The following is a 12,087-nucleotide window of genomic DNA, read 5'->3' as shown; positions in this document are numbered from 1 at the left end:
TCTAGCCCAGTCTATTAGAGACCACAGACCAATGATATTATCCATCTACATTCCACGCTGCATAACATTACCCAAACACCCAACATCATCAAAGACTTGGCCAACCCCGCTCAGTTCTTCTTTCCCCAACTCCAATCCGGCAAATGGGAGAGAAGCTTGAAAGCGCGCACCACCAGACTTACGAATAGGTTCATTTCCTCCGTTATTGGGCTTATGAACGGGACCTCCATAGGCTAGGATTCTAATTCAATTTCCTCCTCCCCATCACGGACATTGAACTTCGTCTGAGTTACAGATGTACAACCATGCGCTGCAGTGCTGATACATGGATTCGGCACGCTGTAACTTCCACTTTGCTCTATCTATTGTCATGTATCATACACCACCGGGACAGGTCCTTCCACCCAGCCTGCCAACGCCGATCAATGTACCCCATCTACAACGTCCCAACTGCCGCCATTGCCGCGAATCACTCTCACCTCTTCCTATATGTGCTTGTCCAAATGTATTTTAAATGATGTTATAGTTTCTATTCCAAATACCTCCTTTTGCACCTCATTCTATATGTGTCTGCCACCCGCTGTGCGAATCCATACACTTACCACGCTGTGAGTGGATCCGCATACACAAGTGCCCTTTGTCCACCAGTTTGAACCGATAGTGTCATTTCATAAGAAATGTAATCTCTTTGGATAGCATGCAGAACAAAGTTGTTTGCTGTACCTCGGTACATGCAACAATATTAAACCTAAAACTGAAGCTAAAACCTAAAGCGCCTGTGTCACCTTCAGTGTTTACAACAACACCAAAACCAGCAGGATCTTTCATCGGTCGTAGAAAGCATTGCTTCATCCGTCGTTCGAGCATTGCACCTCGGCACAGTAAGTCATATTTTTGCAGGAATTCTTTGCTTTCTGTTTTCACAGAATTCGAGTTCTCCAACTGTACGTGTCCAGTTCTACGGAGAACGCAACGTGACCATATTCAGCATGACATTCTATGCAATGAACTATATTCTGCATTCTGTATCTTCCTCGCTCCATCTCCAGGACTTTAACTGAATGTAACTGATGGTATAACTGATCTGAATGGATAGCGTGCAAACCCACGCCTTTCACTGCACCTCGGAACATGTGATGATAACAGACGTAGTCTAACCTCACCTAACCTAATGATCTGACATAAGTAACAACTATGATCAGATCTGAATATTCGAACTAAGATGACTACTAAGATTGTCCATGTAACACAAACTGTATTGATATACAAAAGAAGGTACTGAGTGGGGGTTAACCACAAATGAACTGTTGGACAAATGCGAAGACATGACGAGGAGTCGGCACAGGAGGAAAATCACAGTAAAACACCTGATACCGTATCGCGGACCGTATTAATGACCGTGGAGTATAGACAATAGACAATAGACAATATGTGCAGGAGGAGGCCATTCGGCTCCTCGAGCCAGCACCACCATTCAATGTGATCTCAATGTGATCATGGCTGATCATTCTCAATCAGTCCCCCTTCCTGCCTTCTCCCCATAACCCCTGACTCCGCTATCCCTCGGAGCTCTATCTAGCTCTCTCTTGAAAGCGTCCATAAAATTGGCCTCCACTACCTTCTGAGGGAGAGAATTCACAGATTTACAACTCTCTGAGTGAAAAACGTTTTCCTCATCTCCATTCCAAATGGCCCACCTCTTATTTTTTAAACTGTGGCCCCTGGTTCTGGAATCCCCCAACATTGGGAACATGTTTCCTGCCTCCAGCGTGTCCAATGCCTTAATAATCTTATATGATCGGGGACATGTCTGTCTCGAACGCGAGAAATTGCAGGGAGTTATAAATGAAGCCTCACACACTGACAGACAGACAGACAGACAGACCCTACATTCTGGCACAATCTCCCCCGATGGTAAGCAGGGCGATCAGGATGAGAGTTGCAGGCACAATGGTCTCTCTGCTAGAACACAAATACGGCCGTGAGTCTGTGCTTCTTACGGCCACCACTGCCCTTCGGCCCACGATGTCCCCTGCTGGCCCATGCTGGCCAGCCTGCAGTGCCTCGGCTAGACACTGTGGGAGTCTCGGCCTCCGCCGGGCCCTGGTGGAAGCACGCTCCCGGGACAACCAGATTTGGTCTCCCAATCTGAGGAAAGACATTCTTTCCATAGAGGGAGTACAGAGAAGGTTCACCAGACTGATCCCTGGGTTGGCAGGACTTTCATATGAAGAAAGACTGGATAGAGTGGGGCTTGTACTCGCTGGAATTTAGAAGATTGAGGGGGGATCTTATAGAAACTTACAAAATTCTTAAGGGGTTGGATGCAGGAAGATTGTTCCCGATGTTGGGGAAGTCCAGACAAGGGGTCACACAGTTTAAGGATAAGGGGAAGTCTTTTAGGACCGAGATGAGAACGTTTTTTTTCACACAGAGAGTGGTGAGTCTGTGGAATTCTCTGCCACAGAAGGTAGTTGAGGCCAGTTCATTGGCTATATTTAAGAGGGAGTTAGATGTGGCCCTTGTGGCTTAAAGGGATCAGGGGGTATGGAGAGAAGGCAGGTACAGGATACTGAGTTGGATGAACAGCCATGATCATATTGAATGGCGGTGCATACAGGGCTCGAAGGGCCGAATGGCCTACTCCTGCACCTATTTTCTATGTCTTTTTCTATGTCTTAGCAATCATATCCAGACCCCCGACCCCACACCAACAAACTCATCGGGAGAGGCCGGCTCCGTGCTGGGGGCCGGAGTTGGAGTTGGGTTCACGGGGGGTCTTGGCGGGGACGATGGTCCTCAAACTGCAGAGCATCCTGGACAATACTGCTCACCCCCCCTCCATGACACACCGGCCAACCTGAGGGGCACCTTCAGCAACAGACTGGTCCTACCAAGAGCAGCACAGAACGCCACAGGAGATCCTTCTACCCTGTGGCTATCAAACCGTACAACCCTCCCCCTGCTGTCCGTGGGCTAGACTGAGACTGACTCCCCACTCCAATCCTTGCACAACCCCCAATACTTCGCGCTCATCACTTTAACTTCATGTATCATGCGTTTTTTATGACTGTTGGCAGATCAATTTCCCTCCCGGGATAAATAAAGTTCTGTGGTATCATAGACAAGAGACAATAGGTGCAGGAGTAGGCCATTCGGCCCTTCGAGCCAGCACCGCCATTCAATGCGATCATGGCTGATCATCTCAATCAGTACCCCCTCCGTTCCTGCCCTCTCCCCATATCCTCTGACTCCGCTATCCTTAAGAGCTCTATCCAGCTCTCTCTTGAATGCATCCAGGGAATTGGCTCCACTGCCTTCTGAGGCCAGAGAATTCCACAGATTCACAACCTGAAAAAGTTTTTCCTCATATCCGTTCAAAATGGCCTACCCCTTATTCTTAAACCTGCGGCTCCTGGTTCTGGACTCCCCCAACATCGGGAACATGTTTCCTGCCTCTAACGTTTCCAACCCCTTAATAATCTTATACGTTTCGATAAGATCCCCTCTCCCTAACCGCATTCTCCCCATAACCCCTGTCACCCGTTCTAATCAAGAATCTATCTATCTCTGCCTGAACAACTATCCACTGACTTGTGGCGTCCACAGCCCTCAGCGGCAAAGAATCCCACAGATTCACCGCCCTCTGGCTAAAGGGGTTCCTCCTCACCTCCTTTCTGAAAGAGCGCCCTTTAATCTGAGGCTGTGCCCTCTCACCGGTGAGAGACGGAAATGGACAGGTGAGTGGGAATCACCGTGAAAGAGAGAGGGAGTGGGAGGGAGAGAGATGAGAGGCAGGGAGAGACGGACAAAGAGAAACATAGACGTTCAGACCCAGAGAAGTTTTGAATTGAACTGAGTTCTTTATTGGAACAGGTGACAAGTCACAGTGAAATTCTTCGCTTGCATACCCAGGGTATGCATGTAGTCACCACATTAAGGGCACTTACAAAGTTACTAGGTCCCCCTTTGTTCATCTAGCCCCCCCCCCACCCCCCGCCGGGTCCTCCATTGTCCAGGGGACAGAGGGAGCGAAGAGTGGGAGCGAAAGGGAGGGGGGCGGGTGAAAGAGAAAGAGAGAGGGGAAGAGAGGGGGAGGGAGAGGGTGAGACAGAAATAGATAGAGATAGAGAGAACGAAACAGAGAGAGAGAGAGCGAGAGAGGAGATTGGGAGAGGGAGGAAGAAATTAGAGCGTGACGCAGAAATCGATAGAGATAGAGAGAACAAAACAAAGAGAGTGAGGGAGAAAGTAGAGTGACGCAGAAATTGATAGAGATAAAGAGAACGAAACAGAGAGAGAGAGAGAGAGAGAAAGATAGAGTGACACAGAAATCGATAGAGATGGAGAGAACGAAACAGAAAGAGAGAGAAAGGAGAGAGTGACACAGAAATTGATGAGATAGAGAGAACGAAACAGAGAGAGAAAGTAGAGTGACACAGAAATTGATAGAGATAGAGAGAACGAAACAGAGAGAGAGCGAAAAGTAGAGAGTGACACAGAAATCGATAGAGATAGAGAGAACGAAAGAGAGAGAGAGAGAGAGAGAGAGAGAGAGAGAGAGAGAGAGAGAGAGAGAGAGAGAGAGAGAGAGAGAGAGAGAGAGAGAGAGAGAGAGAGAGAGAGAGAGAGAGAGAGAGAGAGAGAGAGAGAGGGAGAGAGAGAGAGGGAGAGAGAGGAGGGAGAGAGGGAGGGAGAGAGAGAGAGAGAGAGAGAGGGAGGGATGGAGGGAGGGAGGGAGAGAGAGAGAGACAGAGAGAGAGAGAGAGAGAGAGAGAGAGAGAGAGAGAGAGATGAGAGAGAGAGACACACACACACGATGGGGTAGTACTGATGGAGTGACAAACTGCGGGGTTGTGTTGATGGATTAGCACACTGATGTGTTGACGCACAGCGGTATGTTACTGATGGACTGACATACGGTGGTATCTCACTGATGGAATGATACCCTGTGGGGTAATAATAATGGGATTGTGCTGAGATAGTAACACACTATGGATATTACTAGTGGTCTGACGCACTGTGGACAGGTCATTAATTGAGGTAACACTGTGTGGCGAAGCAGGGATGGAGTGACACTGTGGTGTGCTGCTGATTGCCTGACACACTGTACTAATGGAGTGACGCTCTGTGTGGCTGCAGTGATGGAGTGACAGAGGGGTTGTGTCAAAAACATCGTCAGGCTCGGTGGTGCGGTTTCCACAGCGTCATAAGACAGATCCTACTCGATGACATCAGGCCGAAGAAGGGTCTCGACCCGAAACTTCACCGTTCTTAATAATAATAATAATAATACATTTTATTTATATAGCGCTTTTCATATACTCAAAGACGCTTTACAGAGATTTTGAGAACATAGGGAAATTAATAAATAGATAAATAAGTAAATAAATAAATGAACAGTAGGTGAGGTGACCTTCAGTGGTTGAAGGCAGTACTGAACAGGTGAGACTTCAGCGATGTTTTGAATGTGGTGAGTGTGGGGGAGTCTCTAACGGTTTGGGGTAGTGAGTTCCATAGGGTGGGAGCAGCGATGGAGAAAAGCCCTGTCCCCCCAGGATCTGAGTTTAGTCCGGATGTGGGGGGATAGGAGATTGGCAGCGGCAGAGCGGAGGGTGCAGGTGGGAGTGTGCCTGTGGAGGAGGTCGGTCAGGTAGGATGGGGCCAGGTTATGGAGGGCTTTGTAGGTTTTGAGGAGGATTTTGTACTGGATTCTCTGGGGGATGGGGAGCCAGTGGAGTTTATAAAGGACGGGGGTGATATGGTCACGGATCGAGGTGTGTGTGAGTAGACGGGCAGCGGAGTTCTTACTCTTTAAAGAAGCTACCTGCCCGCTGAGTTACTCCAGCATTTGGTGTCAATGCTTGATTACATATGGTCCTGGAGCTCTGTGTTCTGGGTCTCGGGAAGGGGGCGTGGATTACACAGATATCGGTGGCGACCTCCATGTAGCAAAGAAACAACCTGGACTAAACAGTATCCGGCGCCCTGGCACAGCGGTCTGGATTACTCCAGTTCCGGGGGTCCCAAGCCGGAGATTGGCAGTATCGCGTCAACAAAATTGGTGAACATGCAAAGACCAGAAGGCACAGCTTTAAGAAAAAGATTAAAGTTCAATTGAGCTGTCTGGGACACGTGTTTCTTTTAACCAGAGGGTTTCGCGTCCCTGAAACGCTCTTCTAGTGCAGGTGGTGGAGGTTGGTCGTATCATGGCTTCTATGAGGCATTTGTATCAGCACGTGGACAAACAAAGACTTGCGGGATTTGCATCATGCGTAAACAGATGACATAAATATATCTTGACATCATGTTCGGCCGAACTTATTTTTCCTGCGCTGTACATTTCCATATTCTATGTACAAATGCACCGGTCAGCGTAAAAATATATAAACCACAGTTCAGAATGCAGAATTATGTTTTTTTTATTTATTACGTGTACCGCGCTGAACCCGAAAGGGTTTTTAAAAATTATGTTATTGAAACAAAACAGATAACAAATAATACACAAATGCAATCATATCAAACTCAAGTTCAAGAGATAGGGCAAATGAGCATTTGCATCAATTTCGTGATGTCACCCAATCCTTCTCTCCAGAGATGTTGCCTGACCCGCGGAGTTACTCCAGCATTTTGTGTCGACCTTCGATTTAAAACAGCATCTGCAGGGGAGGGTTCAACTCATTAAAATAAACGACGGCAGGATGCTTGAATCGGAATGGTTACGATGAATGATGGGCAATCGCAGGCAAATGGGACTCACGTCGATGGAGCATGGAGGAGCTGAGCCCCAGGACCAGATTCCGTGCTTTGTGACTCTGAATTCCGCACGTATTCCATAACCTGCCCTCAGTGTGTAAGGATGCTGTTATCAAAGTGGAATGAGTGTAAAATGGGTGATAGATTTGTCGGCGCGGATCGAAGGGTTAAAGAGCTTGTTTTTGTTTGTGTGTGTAGCATGTCTTTATTAGTGAACAAGTGCACGAATTACCCTGAGTGGGAATTTCACCGCGTTCATCAGCTCCTGTCTGAATTTACTCTGGGTCGCCACGTATATACACGTGTTGGTGCAGGTACTGAGAAGCTGTAAAAGCGTCGACGTGGTTCTCGTGATATAGTAATAACCGGTGGGGGAGCCGTCATGTCTGATCTTCGCAATACGCGTAAAGATGTAAAAGCCAGCTTGTGGTGCCCACAGCAATATGAAAGTGCCCGTGATACTAAAGAGTAAAACAATGGATTTCCTGCGGTTCTCCATCTCCGGGTCCTTGTCATTCTCTCCGTTGCTGCGGCCCCGGAGACCCCTGCGGACTCTGCTGGCCGCTACAATCCGCCTGACCGTCAGCACATTGAACAGAATGATCAGAAAGAACGCGAGACAAGGGGTTAGAACGCGGTGTGTGACACTTTATGCGATCCATGCAGACGATGTATAGAAGGTGGGTTTATTGACGCACTCCCAGGGAAGATTATCAAACTCGTAGCCAGGATCTGTCGCAAAACACCTGGGGATATTCTCCAAACAGCCCAGCACAATCACTGCCCCGATAACTGCAGCCGCCGTTCTCTCGGTACAATATCTTATTTTCAGCTTCTCACAACAAATGGCCACAAACCGATCGAAGGTGAAGGCTACCGTCAGCCAGACAGAGACCGCGGTGGTTGCAAAGATCAGGAATTCGACAGTCGTGCACACGGGAGTCATGTTGATAAAAGAATAACGGAAGCGAAGTAGAATAGTCAGACGTAGCAACGGATCAGTGATGCCGACCAGGAGATCAGACGCTGCCATGGCCACCAGGTAGCGTGTGATGCATTTGGAGAGACCGCATTTACCTCGACAGAGTATCACTATCGCCAACAGGTTCACTGTGAAGGGGAGAAGAAATATTACTGACACAAGACCTGCACAAATGTATCTGAGCAACATTGTCTGATTGGAAGGTTTTCAAACTTGGATGCGTTGACCAAATGACCCGAAAATGCTCAGAGACTGCAGCGTTTGGGTCACGGTGCGCACGCAACCCATCAAACGCCAATGTATATTACGTTCACAGCTTTTAATTCCGTCCACATTCTCATCAACTGCCCTCCAGATTGCAGCATCCATCCACACTCAGGCCCGTATTGTAGTGGGAGAACCATTAATAGGCAGGTCAACTGCACGTGGGAGGAAAGACGAGCGCAGCCAGGAATAGCGCGGAGTCGGAGGACGACCGATGAAACATTGCACATGTGGAGATTGAACCTGCATCTCCGGAACTGTGCGACATCGGCAGTGCTGACTGTGGCGCGGTGGCGAGGATGTAGAGAGAGTGGCGCAGTCCAGGATAAACAACGGGCATGACGTACACACTGCGGCAGTTACAGAAGGAAAATGGATATCTGACGAAATTAAACAAGTTAATTATCGAAACAGAAATAAAATGTTTGTTTAACGTCGGCAGCGCCGGAGTACTTCACGGAATGTCTCACAGCATGAGCACGTACATGAAAATCAAAGACAAAACAAATTACCGAAAACAGCGACAGTCGCTATGGTAGGGTAATATATTTTTTGAATTCGATAGATCAGTGGATATCCCATAGCTGTGAGACACAATTAACTCCTGTGGCTCCGTCAGTCCATCATCGCCGCAGCTCTGTGGTCCTGCCTTCTGGTGCGCACCGAGATATACAGAGCGATAGGTCTCCAGCGACAAGAACTCATACCTGCTGATCATCATTAGTGACGCTCAAGAAACAAACACCTTGCGTCACTGCCATTGACTGCACCATGGGAGATGACAAGCAAATAACTTGAGGATCGAGTAAAAAAACAAAGCGGGTCGCTGAAAAAGGAGTCTGAATAATGGTCACTATCCGAAACGTCATATCATATCAATAGACAATAGACAATAGCCAATAGGTGCAGGAGTAGGCCATTCAGCCCTTCGAGCCAGCACCGCCATTCAATGCGATCATGGCTGATCACTCTCAATCAGTACCCTGTTCCTGCCTTCTCCCCATACCCCCTCACTCCGCTATCCTTAAGAGCTCTATCCAGCTCTCTCTTGAAAGCATCCAACGAACTGGCCTCCACTGCCTTCTGAGGCAGAGAATTCCACACCTTCACCACCCTCTGACTGAAAAAGTTCTTCCTCATCTCCGTTCTAAATGGCCTACCCCTTATTCTCAAACTGTGGCCCCTTGTTCTGGACTCCCCCAACATTGGGAACATGTTATCTGCCTCTAATATGTCCAATCCCCTAATTATCTTATATGTTTCAATAAGATCCCCCCTCATCCTTCTAAATTCCAGTGTATACAAGCCCAATCGCTCCAGCCTTTCAACATACGACAGTCCCGCCATTCCGGGAATTAACCTAGTCATATATATATACAGCCGGAAACAGGCCTTTTCGGCCCTCCAAGTCCGTGCCGCCCAGTGATCCCCGCACATTAACACTATCCTACACTCGGGACAATTTTTACATTTACCCAGCCAATTAACCTACATACCTGTACGTCTTTGGAGTGTGGGAGGAAACCGAAGATCTCGGAGAAAACCCACGCAGGTCACGGGGAGAACGTACAAACTCCTTACAGTGCAGCACCCGTAGTCAGGATCGAACCTGAGTCTCCGGCGCTGCATTCGCTGTAAAGCAGCAACTCTACCGCTGTCATCTCCACACGTTCTCCAAAAATGCTGCCTGACCCTCTGTTACACCAGCACTTTATGTATGTTTCACTGAAAGTAAGAATTCATGCTTTCCAATGAATTGATGGTCCATGACACTAGGTTATTTCATTTAATGTTGGTGTGATTTCGATGAGTATCACCATTGATCCCATCTACCACTCCAGCTATCGTATTTTATTTCCAAAAATAAATCATCATTCACGCCATGGTGTCCCTGATATTGCAAGACAGATACTGAAATATTCGTTTGAATTTCCATTCGACATTTCTTCCTCACATTTTTGACCACGAATAGTAGTGGTGATATAATGCTGCTTCACTGCCTTGATAACCGCATCTGCTCCAACAGTCCCCGGTCCAGGCGTGCTTCTCACACACTCCCTTCCTTCCATTAATCCCAGTTCCACTGAATATCGACCCTGATAAAATATTACTTTCGAAGATAATAACAAGCATCTGCAATTACTGGTTTATGCCAAAGATAAACACAAAACACTGGAGTAGCTAAGCGGGGCAATGTATATTTTATAATATTTTATATAATGGCAGTTTCTATACCGTCTCAAAGTCCAACTTCGATAGCCATTACTGCTCGGGATGGAGTGGAGGTATGGCTGATGCAAACACCGCATTCTGAGATAACAAAAACAAATACTCCAAACGCTGTTTCTTGACTAATTGGTCTTTATTAACGTAGCACACATCAAAAGAGTAATTCATAACTTTTCGTTCTTATCAACTGTTTCTTCTGCAAACAATACAGTCGAGATTGTGTAGTCGTGTGTTCGTGGTTGTGGTAGTGTGGTCGTATGGTTAAAAACTGTATTCTCTCCATCCTCCGAGACTGAACTGACACCCAATCTCTCTGGCTACGGTAGCCTCCTCAGATGTAGGCACTCCTCATTACGTATCAAATCACACCCACAAACATGCAACAACAAAAAAACAGAAACTAGAAATATTAAACAAAGCCATAATATAATGATAGTAACCAATTTAAGCGTAATTGGCTCCTACACATCGGCCCCTAATTGTTCTCCGTATACACCGAAGCAATTATCAATAGATATTAAACGGAACAATAAAAGCTTACGAAGTTGCGACAACATGTGACTTCTTCCTCAATGCCCGATCTGTTCATAAATATGGCGTCACAGCAATGTTGAAATATGAAAGTTCTTCGAGAGAATAATAGGATGCTTAGCCTCTTCAGGCATCGCTAGTTTATTCAGGCGACCAGCTAGTCTCAGAATTCCTTTATCCAGTATTGGATCAAGCCTATATAAATGACAACTTCTTTTAACATCATGCTCACCAGATTGTAATGTTGATAGCGCTTCCTTGTATCCTTGTCTTTGACAGAAAGAGAAGGCTGCATTTTCTGCCTTAACAAGATTATCATGACATGAGCATTGTCCCCGGTATGAGGCCTTAAAGACTTGCATCTCTTTGTCAACCTTTTCTTTCAGCTTGTCAGAATCTGTTTCAAGGCTGCTCATAGCAGCCCGAGTTTCCTTTCTCTTACGAGTCCGCTGCAAAAGCATTGTATTTACTTTAAGAAACCAAGCTACCACAGCTTTTAACTTATTCCATGAGGAGAAATGGTAATATATCACATGTAATGGTGGTGCTGGCTCGAAGGGCCGAATGGCCTACTCCGTCACCTATTGTCTATGGTCTATTGTCTATTGTTTATTAAATAGTTTGTTCAATCCAATGGATCCTTGATAATGGCGTTCACTGAGATGTCTTGCTTGATCTCAGTATTGTTAGCAGAGATTTCAGTTTCTAGGTTAAACCTTGGCCATTCTCGCTCTGTTTTACAGAGAAACTCTGGCCCACTGATCCATCTCTTACTGCTCCAGAATCGGTTTGCTGTTAATCCTCTCGAGGTTTCATCTAGAGATTTTCCTTGGTATTAACATACTTCCACTGTGATACATTAGTAGCATCCCTTACAAAAGAGATCCTGTTTGCTACCAATGTTAGGAAGCGTTTGTTTTCATTGTTGATGTACTTAAGCACTGTCATGCTATCAGTCCAGAAGGTAGATTCCTCCAGCTTAAGCTGCTGTTCTGTTTGCAGTAATATGTAAATTCTAACAGCTAAGACTGCGGCTGCAAGCTCCATTCTGGTCATTTGCTTCATTGGTGCCACTCTGGCCTTTCCCATTAAGAATGCAGCATGTACTTCATTGTTATCAGTTTCCAGTCTTAGATATGAAACTGTACCGTAAGAATTTTCACTTGCGTCAGACAAATAATGCAGCTGTGCAAATTTGATTCGGCCAAAGTTTGTAGGCTTCATATACCGGTCCACCCTGAACTCCGAGATCTTGTCGAGATCTACTAACCACACTGTCCATCGCTGAGAGAAGATTTGCATTGTACTCTCATCCCATTCAAATT

The sequence above is a fragment of the Rhinoraja longicauda genome, chromosome 39 (assembly GCF_053455715.1).
Source record: "Rhinoraja longicauda isolate Sanriku21f chromosome 39, sRhiLon1.1, whole genome shotgun sequence".
In the NCBI taxonomy this organism is placed as follows: Eukaryota; Metazoa; Chordata; class Chondrichthyes; order Rajiformes; family Arhynchobatidae; genus Rhinoraja; species Rhinoraja longicauda.
The sequence above is the reverse complement of the archived record's forward strand: the minus strand, read 5'-3'. Positions refer to the sequence as shown.